The 11,036-nt window shown below is 40.7% G+C and overlaps 1 protein-coding gene across 2 annotated transcripts in view; it reads left to right on the top strand.

Annotated features, from left to right (window-relative positions):
- The first annotated feature begins 1,075 nt into the window (after window positions 1-1,075).
- Window positions 1,076-11,036, top strand: part of LOC138769652 (NXPE family member 4-like) — an 89,663-nt gene continuing 79,702 nt past the window's right edge. Inside the window, exons 1-2 of one of the 2 annotated variants that reach the window (XM_069948257.1) lie at window positions 1,076-1,220; window positions 10,858-10,920. The gene's annotated coding sequence lies outside the window, so the exon portion shown is untranslated. The remainder of the gene's footprint in view (window positions 1,221-10,857; window positions 10,921-11,036) is intronic. The other variant, XM_069948256.1, reaches the window with a different exon arrangement.

Here is an 11,036-nt window from a genome sequence, read left to right as displayed (position 1 = left end):
CTGATAGGTACTGGAAGGCTTGATATTTTTTAATAGAAGTAAATTACAAATCTCTGGCACTTTATGGCAGCAGTTGATTTGAAAGAAAATTTTTTTTGGTGAACTACCCCTTTAAAGTCTATGGGAACAAGTATTCGATTATTGAAAAACATCTATTCGACCACTTGGAGGTAAAAAACGGAAGTTGGGGAATTTGAACGCTTATCGAATATTTTCTGAATATTCGGCAAATTATTTGATAATATTCGATAGATCGAATACCTTACTATTCGATCGAATATCTATTCGATCGAACAGTATTCGCTAATCACTATCCCTTAAATTGTCCTCTAACAGTTATACTGTAGGAGCAACTAAACCCAGTGCAGCGCGTTCAGAATACACACCAGCTGCCTGCCGAACAGGTAGCCGGCCGATTCTCTCTATATATCAACAGAAGATACTGTGCTGTGCAGCAGCCTTTTCATTCGCTGGAGCGCATCACATGGCTTTCAGCTTGCTCAGACCTGATTGGCTGAGCTTGCTGAAAGCCATGTGATGTGCTCCAGCCAATGAAAAGGCTGCCGATGCACATTCACTGCACCCGGACCCGGAAGTGAGGATGGCTGCCGAAGATGGCGGGAAATTCAAATGGCGATCGGCACCAGTGGGATGGTAAGGCTAGGTTCACACTGCGTTTTCAGCATCCGTTTAACGCATCCGTTTTTTGCAAAAAACGCATGAAAAATAGATTGCAAAAAACGGATTCATTTGTGTGCATCCGTTTTTCCATTGACTTCCATTATAAAAAAAAAACGGATCCGTTTTTTTTTTGGCGGACCAAAACGGATCAAAAACGTTGCTGACCCTATTTTTCTAGACGTTAAAAAAAAACAGATCCGTTAAACGGATGCTGAAAACGCAGTGTGAACCTAGCCTAAGTATACTTTGTGTGTGTGTCTTTGTTTGTTTGTTTTTTGTGTGGCCGCCCCACTAACCCTTTAACTGTGTCAGCAGTTTGGAATGTGAATTGCAGCACATTGACATTTCAGCACTATTACAATTCATTGGAAGTTATTGAACTTTGTTCTGTAATTCTATTAAGAAGGCTAACCGCTTTGCAATTAAGATAGTTTAGTTGCACTTTTCAGGAGTTATTTCTTCTGAAGCTTTGGAGTTTCAGTGGCGTTGAAGTCCTCCAGAGTTGGATATATTGTGCACTGTTCACTACAATAAGAAAGGTGGGTAAGCTGATTCATTAATAAGTATAATTGAACTTTTTACCTGTCTACAGAACTAGCCTTGAATAGTAAAGTGAATGGTGGTGGCTTTTTATCTCTCTCAGTATATAAAAGACTGTCAGGTTTTGATCTTCTTGATCCTTGTGCACTACATTACATTTTTGCACAGCCCATTCCACAGCCCATTCTGTGGGAGGATATATGTGATGATAATGTGGAGTCTCTTGGGGTAGAAAAAAGAGGAGGGACGAGGAATAATAAAATTCTTATAGGAGTGAGTTATAAATCTCCAAGTATAATGGAAGAAGCAGAAGATCTCCTTATATGACAAATAGATGTGGCAGCGAAGCAGGGGGAAGTCATTATCATGGGGGACTTTAACTACCCAAATATAAACTGGAAAGCAGAAACCTGCAGCTCCAGGAAGGGAAGCGGGTTTTTAAAAATAGTAAAAGATAATTACCTTTCCCAACTAGCAGGGGCGGTCTTGGCATTTCTGGGGCCCCAAGCGAAGTTATGTCTGGGGCCCCCCCTCGACACGCGTTCCATAACAATAGAGCGCTGTGTGTTGCCCCACTAGTATATACCCCTTGTGCGCTACCGCCAGTAATATATACTCCTTGTGTGGTGCCCCCAATAGTATATACCCCTTGTGTCCTGCCCCCAGTAGTATATACCCCTTGTTTGCTTCCCCCAGTAGTATATAGACCCCTGTGTGTTCTCCCAGTTATATATAGCCCCCGTGTGCTCTCCCAGAAGTATATATACCTCCTGTGTGCTGCCCCAGTTGTATATAGACCCCTTGTGTGCTGCCCCCAGTTGTATATACCCCCTGTGTGCTCCCCCACTGTATATAGGCCCCCTGTGTGCTCCCTCAGGGGTATTAAGCCCCACTGTGTGCTCCCCCACTTGGATATAGACCTCCTGTGTGCTCCCCCACTTGGATATGAGAGGAATGAGTTAATCCATCCAAAGTTTGAAAGAAAAATAAATCCTTTTCCATCCAAAGTTTGAAAGAAACAATAAGACTTTTTCTCATGGAACTTTCACTGAACTTGTTCAAGGATATACAGCTGGTCTCGAGATTATGGAACTCTCCTATGTGACTGAACCTGTTCCCAGCAGATAATAAATGTTATTCTATAATTCTCATAAGCAGATAACAAATGTTTTTTAGCATCCTTATGTATGTATCAACATCCTTATGTAAACAATTTATCTGTCAAAATATATCCGTAGTTATTCGTTTTTTGAAGTTGATGACGTATATAGTGTATGACTTTGCATTTTACATTCATATCCATTGGTTTTTTCTGTATAAACAAAGGTGGGTTCTCAGAGATAGTTGGAACATTGCTTACCTAAGAATGTTTTGTCTCAAGAACTATTTCCCTCAGAGACATGTTTATCAGTGTTTAAGGACATTCTCAGAGGAAAGTTGCCTGTCTGTTACAGTGGGAATAATGTGAAAGTATCATTGCACAGAATGTGTTGTTCTAACCTTTTTAAATAATAATAATGGATACTAATATAGATGCTATTGCGCATGACTGAATATCTAAATCACTAGCACCGCCTCATCTAGGCCTTATTAGCATTTGTTACCACCCTATATTTTATCTGTCTATAAAATGTGATCACCATAATAAAACTGGTCCATTTACACCAGACTTGTTTGCAAGATACGTTGTCTGTGTCTTCATTCTAAGTGCATGGTGTGGGAGAGGGGATCCGGACCCATTCTCCAACTTAATTAGGAGACAGCCAACAACAGTAGGCCTTCTTTGGGAAGGCACCTCGACATTATTGGCGCCCTTTGAACAGGGACACGCCCATTACATCGGGAGATCGGATGACCTGCACTGCTGTACCAGGGGAGAGAGAGGTGAACAAGGAGACCACAAAACCTGGCCAGGTAAGAGTAAAAAATTTTTGTTTACTCTTTTCTGTGCTCTCCTCCTTCACATCTTTTCTCACCTACCTCTGCAGAGTAAGTTATCAAAGTGAACTCACGATAGGCGTGTCAATTTGAACTTTGTTCTCCTCTTGTTGGCTGTTCTATGTCTGTTTGTCCTAGCCTGTGAGGGTTAGTATATAGTAGGCGAAGAATTGCTCATTCAGGCTAAAACTGTTACCCAGAGCCCGGCCGTGGTTGTCACAGGTCCTCATAGACACGGAGCGTTGTGCGGTGGGAACAGTGCCAGTGCTAAAACCACTTTGGAATGAGCCTAGTAGCCTAACTATACAAGGACGCTGGACAGTGGTCTGGTTGTTTCCAAGGGAAAGATCTGTAATATGCTAATTACTGTCCTCTGTATACTTGGGGTAACTTGTTTTGCAATCTACATAGCAGCAAGAGTGTATTTCAACATAAGAAAAGGAAGCCCTGAACCGTGGAATATTCTAAGTCCCAGCTTTTGGTAGTGATCCGTGGTCATAAGTGTACAGGACACAAGAAAGAAAATCATCAGTTGATCATTCTGGGTGCCTCCTGTTATACGATCACGAAGTAATTGATCCGTGGTCACAAGTGTACAGGACACAAGAAAGAAAATCATCAGTTGATCATTCTGGGTGCCTCCTGTTATACGATCATGAAGTAATATAAAATGGGACACACAGAATCAAAAGGGGTTTCTGCAACCCACATAGTGACCTGCCGATATGGCAAAGAACAAGCAAAAAGGGCAAAAGCAATGTTGAAATATTTTAACATCCAACACGATGCTGTTTTTTAACCCCAATACTTGGACTAAAGTCCAAGAAACAAGGGGAGGATTAATAATTGATAATGGGTGGACATGTCATGTGCCGGTTACCAGCAATATCTAGATAAGACAGAATATTGTAGTTTGTGTGGCAGACCCAAGCCACATCATTATGTTACACCATTGTACCCAGTTTATATCTGTATACAAACCCCAGATCCTGCGAAAAGCCAACCTACCTCCAATGGTGGCGTATAGACCCTTTGTTCTGCAGGAATCTTCCCTTTGGTCGGCTGTTGAAGTAGTTACTTTGATTTAAAGTGCCCCTTACCTGATAGTAAGACCAATGCCTTTTGTGGAGGTGGCAGCCTAACCTCAAATAGTGTACATTGCCATGTAAGTGTCTAAGTACAAAGCCACGTACTCAGACAAGGAGAACAGTCCAGCTCATTGCTAGATACAGTACTGAGAGAGCTGAATAGGTTAATTAATGCTGCGTAGTGAAGCAGCATACAAAGTACATAATGTGTGTTATTTGTTATGCTTTGTACAAGGCCATCAACCAGCTCTGAGGGCTGCAGATCACATGCAAGCAGCATTAGGGAAAAAAAAAGAATCAGAGCTGTTAGTGTAGTGTAATGTAATGTACGCTCCTACATTATATACTGTTGTATTTCAGCCAGTCTTACTAAGCTGGTGTTCCGCTTTGGAAGTATGTTACGTGTTACAAAATGTTGATCATTTTCTGTTGTCCCGACCGTGGAACATTTGCTTATTTAGCTACGCCACTTTTCTGTAATCAGCCCTCAAAGATGGCGACTGAAAGCCAACCACTCCCCATATCATCCACGTCTGTATTATAATTGTGACGTCTCAAAACCATGCCCTAAGCCAACACCCCTATATCCGGTTATCTAGTCCGGTGGCCATTTTAACTCCTGGCATTTCTGTCCTCCGCCCATACTGCTTAGTGTCACTGAGGGGGCGGGCACAGGACTCTCCGATAGAGTCTAACAACTGTTTTGCACATTTATTAATGAATATTATTACCTGATGGTGAGGAAAGTTAGACAAAGGTTTGTAGGAAGGAAAAGCAATGAGACTGTTTGAAGGAGCCAGGTCTAGTAGACCTATTAGTGTATAAGATTGTTATACGGAAGTGTCAGTAGGAGGAGTCAGAGAGAAAAAGTATGTTGTAGGTATATATATATATATATATCCCAATATATATATTGTAAGCAGATTTTCTTTAAGTGTGTGTCCTCAACGTATGATATTTCAAAAAAGAAGTAGTTCACTACAGTAAAATATATATATTTCTAAGGAGTAGTAACTTACTACTGTAATATATATTTCTATGTAACTTTATTGAACAAGTGTTTATATATATATATATATATATATATATATATGTGTATATATGTGTACACATCTATCCTAATAAGTTCTACGCAACTTGGTTTTTTCCTACTAAGTAATAAGTATGTGGGCCACTGTCCAAGGTTACAGTCTGGTGCATAAGAGCACAGCGCTGATATCTTCTGTAACTTCAAGGATGTTAGAAAAAAAAAAAAAAACTTCCAAGAAGTTTTAACTCTTGTATCTATGATTTCACTGCTCAAGGTTAGAAGTGAAGTGAGGTTACAGAGTGTTCTGTTTACTGATAAGAGCAGCGGATTGAAGGAATATTCATTTCAGCTGATTTATTTAATTTTTTTATCAAAAGAAGTTTAATATGGGACGAGTGTACAGAGTTTGATTATTTTTTTAATGTTTTTATTTTTAGGGTTAACAGTTTTGTGATGATTATGGCAGACTAGCTCATGAATATATATGTATTGTTTTATCCCTAGTAAAGCCAAACCCATATCCATAGCTCCAGTCTGCACTCCTTATGCCCCCAATATATATATATTTTGTGTATGGAAATGGGAGCAGCCCATTTTGATGGAGTAGCCAATTTTGATATTTTAAATTGTGAAAGATGAAAATGTAATTGAAAGCTCAAATATTAATGAAAGTTTAAAAGTTTTCATTGTAGATTATCTCAGACTTTTCAAAGATGGATGACACAAGACGCAAGGATATATGGTGACCGCCATGCAGAGTGACGTTCCACTGCAGAAACCGCTCCTGCCATAAGCTGGAGGTGAGGACAATCACTGAGACATGTAGGATGGTTGAAGGTAACTGTGCAGATGTCTATATGAAGCCCACGATTATGGGTTAATTGGCAAATTAGAGATTTGTTTGGTCCCTGGCCTTACCAAAAACACTTGAAAAAAAAAGAAAAAAAACCAAAAACTGTGTAATGTGAAGAAAAGCTGCCATAGAGCGGCTGACGCAACGTTCACGCAGACAAACCCTGATGCCAAAAAGGGTGATGGATGAAGCTGGTGATGCGGTGGTTTCTGTGCTCTTCCCAAGGTAACAGCGTACAAAGCGTACAAGGGAATGGGGAGATGTTTCCAGTCTCTTCCTGAGGTAACCGTACATAGTGTACAGGTGGAGGAGGAGATGTGGATCTGTTTGTTTTTAAGTCTTTTCCAGAGACAATCAGCAACAAGCTGTGAGACCAGCGGATGGAGAAGAGGTACAGGGTAAAGATGGCATCCAATAACTATTTGCCGACAGCCTTGTATCCCACTGTAAGTGATCTGACAAAACCAGCAGAAGGAAGCCATGTGTAATGTGGTGTAGTATCCTCACATTGGGCGGCCCAGGGGACAACAAATATAGCAGAGAGGGTTGTGTACGGCTGTATTGTCTACACCTGCCATAACCTACTGTAAGTAACACCGTAAAGTGCCTGTCTGCATAGTCTGTCATCTTCCTGCCTGTTTCAGGGAATGTAAGTGGACGTCATCCACCTGCCACAGGTGGCCTATATAGGTATCTCCTTGTTTGTATTGGTGTCTTCTTTACAGGTCAGCCAAAGCTATGGGAGACAACAAAGCCAATGTCTGAGGTGATACTAGTGGCCTTAAAAGAAGCGATATAACTGAGGCCAAGAGTCCAAGTGTCTGTAAAGAGGCCTGTCAGTCAAAAGATGGGTTTAAGGATAAAGGATCCATACCAATGCTACTATTACAAAAAGGATCATATGATATATTATTCTCATAAAAAGGCTTTGAAACCTTAGGTGATGTATCGTTTACACTTTGCTTTTATTTCTATGGTGGTTATTTTATGTGTAATATGTGATGATCTCAGTCAGACAAGAGACAATTCAGTAGGATCCAAATATTATATCGGTAATAAGAGCCAAGTTACTTCATATTATTGGTGTATGTATTATACTATATGATTATGTACAGGAAGAGATGTGACCATGCGACCAGTCATTAGACCTGTGTGATCTAATCATAAAGATGTTTTCTAGGTACAAAAGGAAGTAAAAAGACTAAAAAGAAGTGGAAATTTTGAGAATCCCGTACTGAAGATTGTGAATTCACTATCTAGTTATTATAAGTTAATCTAGTGGTTACATAGTAGGTCACATTGTGGAGATTTTATTGCATTTACCTGTTGTGCTGTTTTTAGTTTATGTGTCAATCAACTTTTTATTTTAATTTTGCCATGAGATAAGATTTGCTCACATCTAAACTTTCCTTTTTCAGAAACTCTTTAAAGTTAGTTGTTGTGACTTTCCAATACCCACATGATACCGAAGTGGTAAAGTCCTTGTGATAGAGTCACGTCTGTTATATACAGTGATAAGACAATAAGGTTTGGTTATTTTGATAAAATCCGGAGAGGTATTTGTCATATATATATGTTATTTTGGGTATTGATAATAAGCTTTTATTTGTTTTGTTGTAACTAAGCTGTATATTTATGTATACTGTACAGACTCACCCATTGTTTAGTATTTTCTTTCGGTTATTGCAGACCTACCTATCTCATCTGCTGTAAGTTTGTTCCGCCATCTATAACTTTCAACACATTTTTTAGTACTTTATTTCTGTATCTTATGGTGATGCAAACTTGGGACAAATTAGTTGAAGCCACAGACTATTTAGATGATCAGATATTTGACATACTGGATATACTCAACACCTCAGTAGCAGTGCAGAGGCAACTTATGGTAGTTACTAACCAGCACACTGTGGTGCTTGATTTTCTGACTGCTACTCAAGGGGGGATGTGTCAGATCATGATGTTTCTTTTATTGGTCTATTGTGTAATCAAAGGATTATGCTGTTGTTGTCAGCAAGTTACAAAGACTAAATCTTATACTCTATAAGTAATGATGTTTGTTTCTTTTCCTTCTAGATTGGCGTTATGATGAGGAAATCTCTTGGAGGAGGATATGCCCATGTGGCTCTAGGTGATGGTGTTGGACCCAGAAGCATCCGCACCCTGACAACCCGCGGTTAGAGAGTGTTTAGGGTACATATTGGGATTTAATCCTGTCCAGGACCCAGATTTCTTCATCATCGCCAAAAAGGGGGGACACTGAGAGGAATGAGTTAATCCATCCAAAGTTTGAAAGAAAAATAAATCCTTTTCCATCCAAAGTTTGAAAGAAACAATAAGACTTTTTCTCATGGAACTTTCACTGAACTTGTTCAAGGATATACAGCTGGTCTCGAGATTATGGAACTCTCCTATGTGACTGAACCTGTTCCCAGCAGATAATAAATGTTATTCTATAATTCTCATAAGCAGATAACAAATGTTTTTTAGCATCCTTATGTATGTATCAACATCCTTATGTAAACAATTTATCTGTCAAAATATATCCGTAGTTATTCGTTTTTTGAAGTTGATGACGTATATAGTGTATGACTTTGCATTTTACATTCATATCCATTGGTTTTTTCTGTATAAACAAAGGTGGGTTCTCAGAGATAGTTGGAACATTGCTTACCTAAGAATGTTTTGTCTCAAGAACTATTTCCCTCAGAGACATGTTTATCAGTGTTTAAGGACATTCTCAGAGGAAAGTTGCCTGTCTGTTACAGTGGGAATAATGTGAAAGTATCATTGCACAGAATGTGTTGTTCTAACCTTTTTAAATAATAATAATGGATACTAATATAGATGCTATTGCGCATGACTGAATATCTAAATCACTAGCACCGCCTCATCTAGGCCTTATTAGCATTTGTTACCACCCTATATTTTATCTGTCTATAAAATGTGATCACCATAATAAAACTGGTCCATTTACACCAGACTTGTTTGCAAGATACGTTGTCTGTGTCTTCATTCTAAGTGCATGGTGTGGGAGAGGGGATCCGGACCCATTCTCCAACTTAATTAGGAGACAGCCAACAACAGTAGGCCTTCTTTGGGAAGGCACCTCGACAGATATAGACCCCTGTGTACTCCTCCAGTAGTATATAAACCCCCTGTGTGGTTCCCCCAGTAGTATATAGACCCCCTGTGTGCCCCACCAGTATTATAAAGACCCCTTGTGTGCTGCCCGAGTTGTATACAGACCCCTGTGTGCTCCCCCAGTTATATATAGACCACCTGTGTGCCTCACAAGTAGTATATAGACCCGCTGTATGTTCCCCCAGTAGTATATAGACCCCCTGTGTGCCCCACCGGTAGTATATAGACCCCTGTGTGTTCCCCCCGTAGTATATAGCCCCCCTGTGTGCTCTCCCACTTGGATATAGACCTCCTGTGTGCTCTCCAAGTTGTATATAGACCCCATTCTGCTGCCCCAAGTAGTATATAGACCCCTCTGAGAAGCCCCAGTAGTCTATAGGCCCCCGATGTGCGCTCCCCCAGTTAAATAGACCTCTGTGTGCTCCCCCTCCCATAAAGTATATAACACAATAAAACAAACACTTATACTCACCTGGGTCCGGACGTCTCCTCTTCTCTTCACTCTTGTGGCCGCAGGAAGGGTTTTCCCTGCGATCACAAGAGGCCGCACTCCCCTTGTCCTGGCGCCGATGCTCCAGTGATGTCACTTGTGACCGCAGGGAAAACACTTCCTGCGGCCACAAGAGTGACTGACAGGAAGGGAGCCAATGTCTCCCGCCCTGTCAGTGCTGCTGCATGTAACTATGAGCGCTTATTACGAGTGCTCATAGTTACAGTTAAGATGGCAGCAGCAAGCGAGGCAGCGGCCCTGTCCAGCGGTCTTGAGCACAAGAGCGGGGCGTGGGGGCCCCCCTGGATGTTGGGGGCCCCAAGCGATTGCTTGGGGTGCTTGGTGCCAAAGACCACCACTGCCAACTAGTACAGGAACCAACAAGAGGGGGGGCACTCCTGGACCTAATCTTAACTAATAGGCCAGACAGAAAATCAAAAATAGAGGCGGGGGGTCACCTAGGTAATAGGGACCATAACATAGTAAGTTTTCAATTATGCTTCAATAAAATGATTAGTAGAGGGGCTACAAAAACATTACATTTCAGGAAGGCAAATTTCCAAAAACTAAGAGGACCTTGGGGACATATGCCTTCAGAAATAAAAGTACACAAAAGGAATAGGACATATTTAAGAGCATCCTGGGTAAATCGTGTGAACGACACATACCATATGGGAATAAAAGTAGGAGAAATCCAATGTGGTTAACTACAGCTGTAAGAGGTGCAATAAATGATAAGAAACAAGCCTCCCATAAATCACACCTGCCTAACACAACAAGAAGGGGGGGCCCCCTTAAAAACATTGAAATCCATAAGTCACTGGGCCCAGAAGGTATCTATCCTAGAGTTTTGCAAGAAATAAGTACTATGTTAGACAGACCGTTATTACTAATAATTAAAGATTCTATAATGACAGGGATTGTTCCACAGGACTGGCGCATAGCTAATGTGGTACCAATATTCAAGAAGGGGTCAAAGAGTGATCCTGGAAACTATAGGCCTGCAAGTATAACATCTATAGTAGATAAAGTATTTGAGGGGTTTGTAAGATATGCTATACTGGAGTATCTTAATGAAAATAATCTTATAACGTAGCACCAGCATGGATTTATGAGGGATCGATCCTGCCAGACTAATCTGATCGGCTTCTATGAAGAGGTGAGTTATACATTGAACCTGGAGGGGGGCTGTGGATGTTGTGTATCTGGACTTTTCAAAGGCATATGATACTGTGCCGCATGAAAGGTTGGTCTACAAAATGAGGATGCTGGGAC

This window comes from Dendropsophus ebraccatus, chromosome 12 (assembly GCF_027789765.1).
Source record: "Dendropsophus ebraccatus isolate aDenEbr1 chromosome 12, aDenEbr1.pat, whole genome shotgun sequence".
NCBI lineage: Eukaryota > Metazoa > Chordata > Amphibia > Anura > Hylidae > Dendropsophus > Dendropsophus ebraccatus.
The sequence above is the reverse complement of the archived record's forward strand: the minus strand, read 5'-3'. Positions and strand labels throughout refer to the sequence as shown.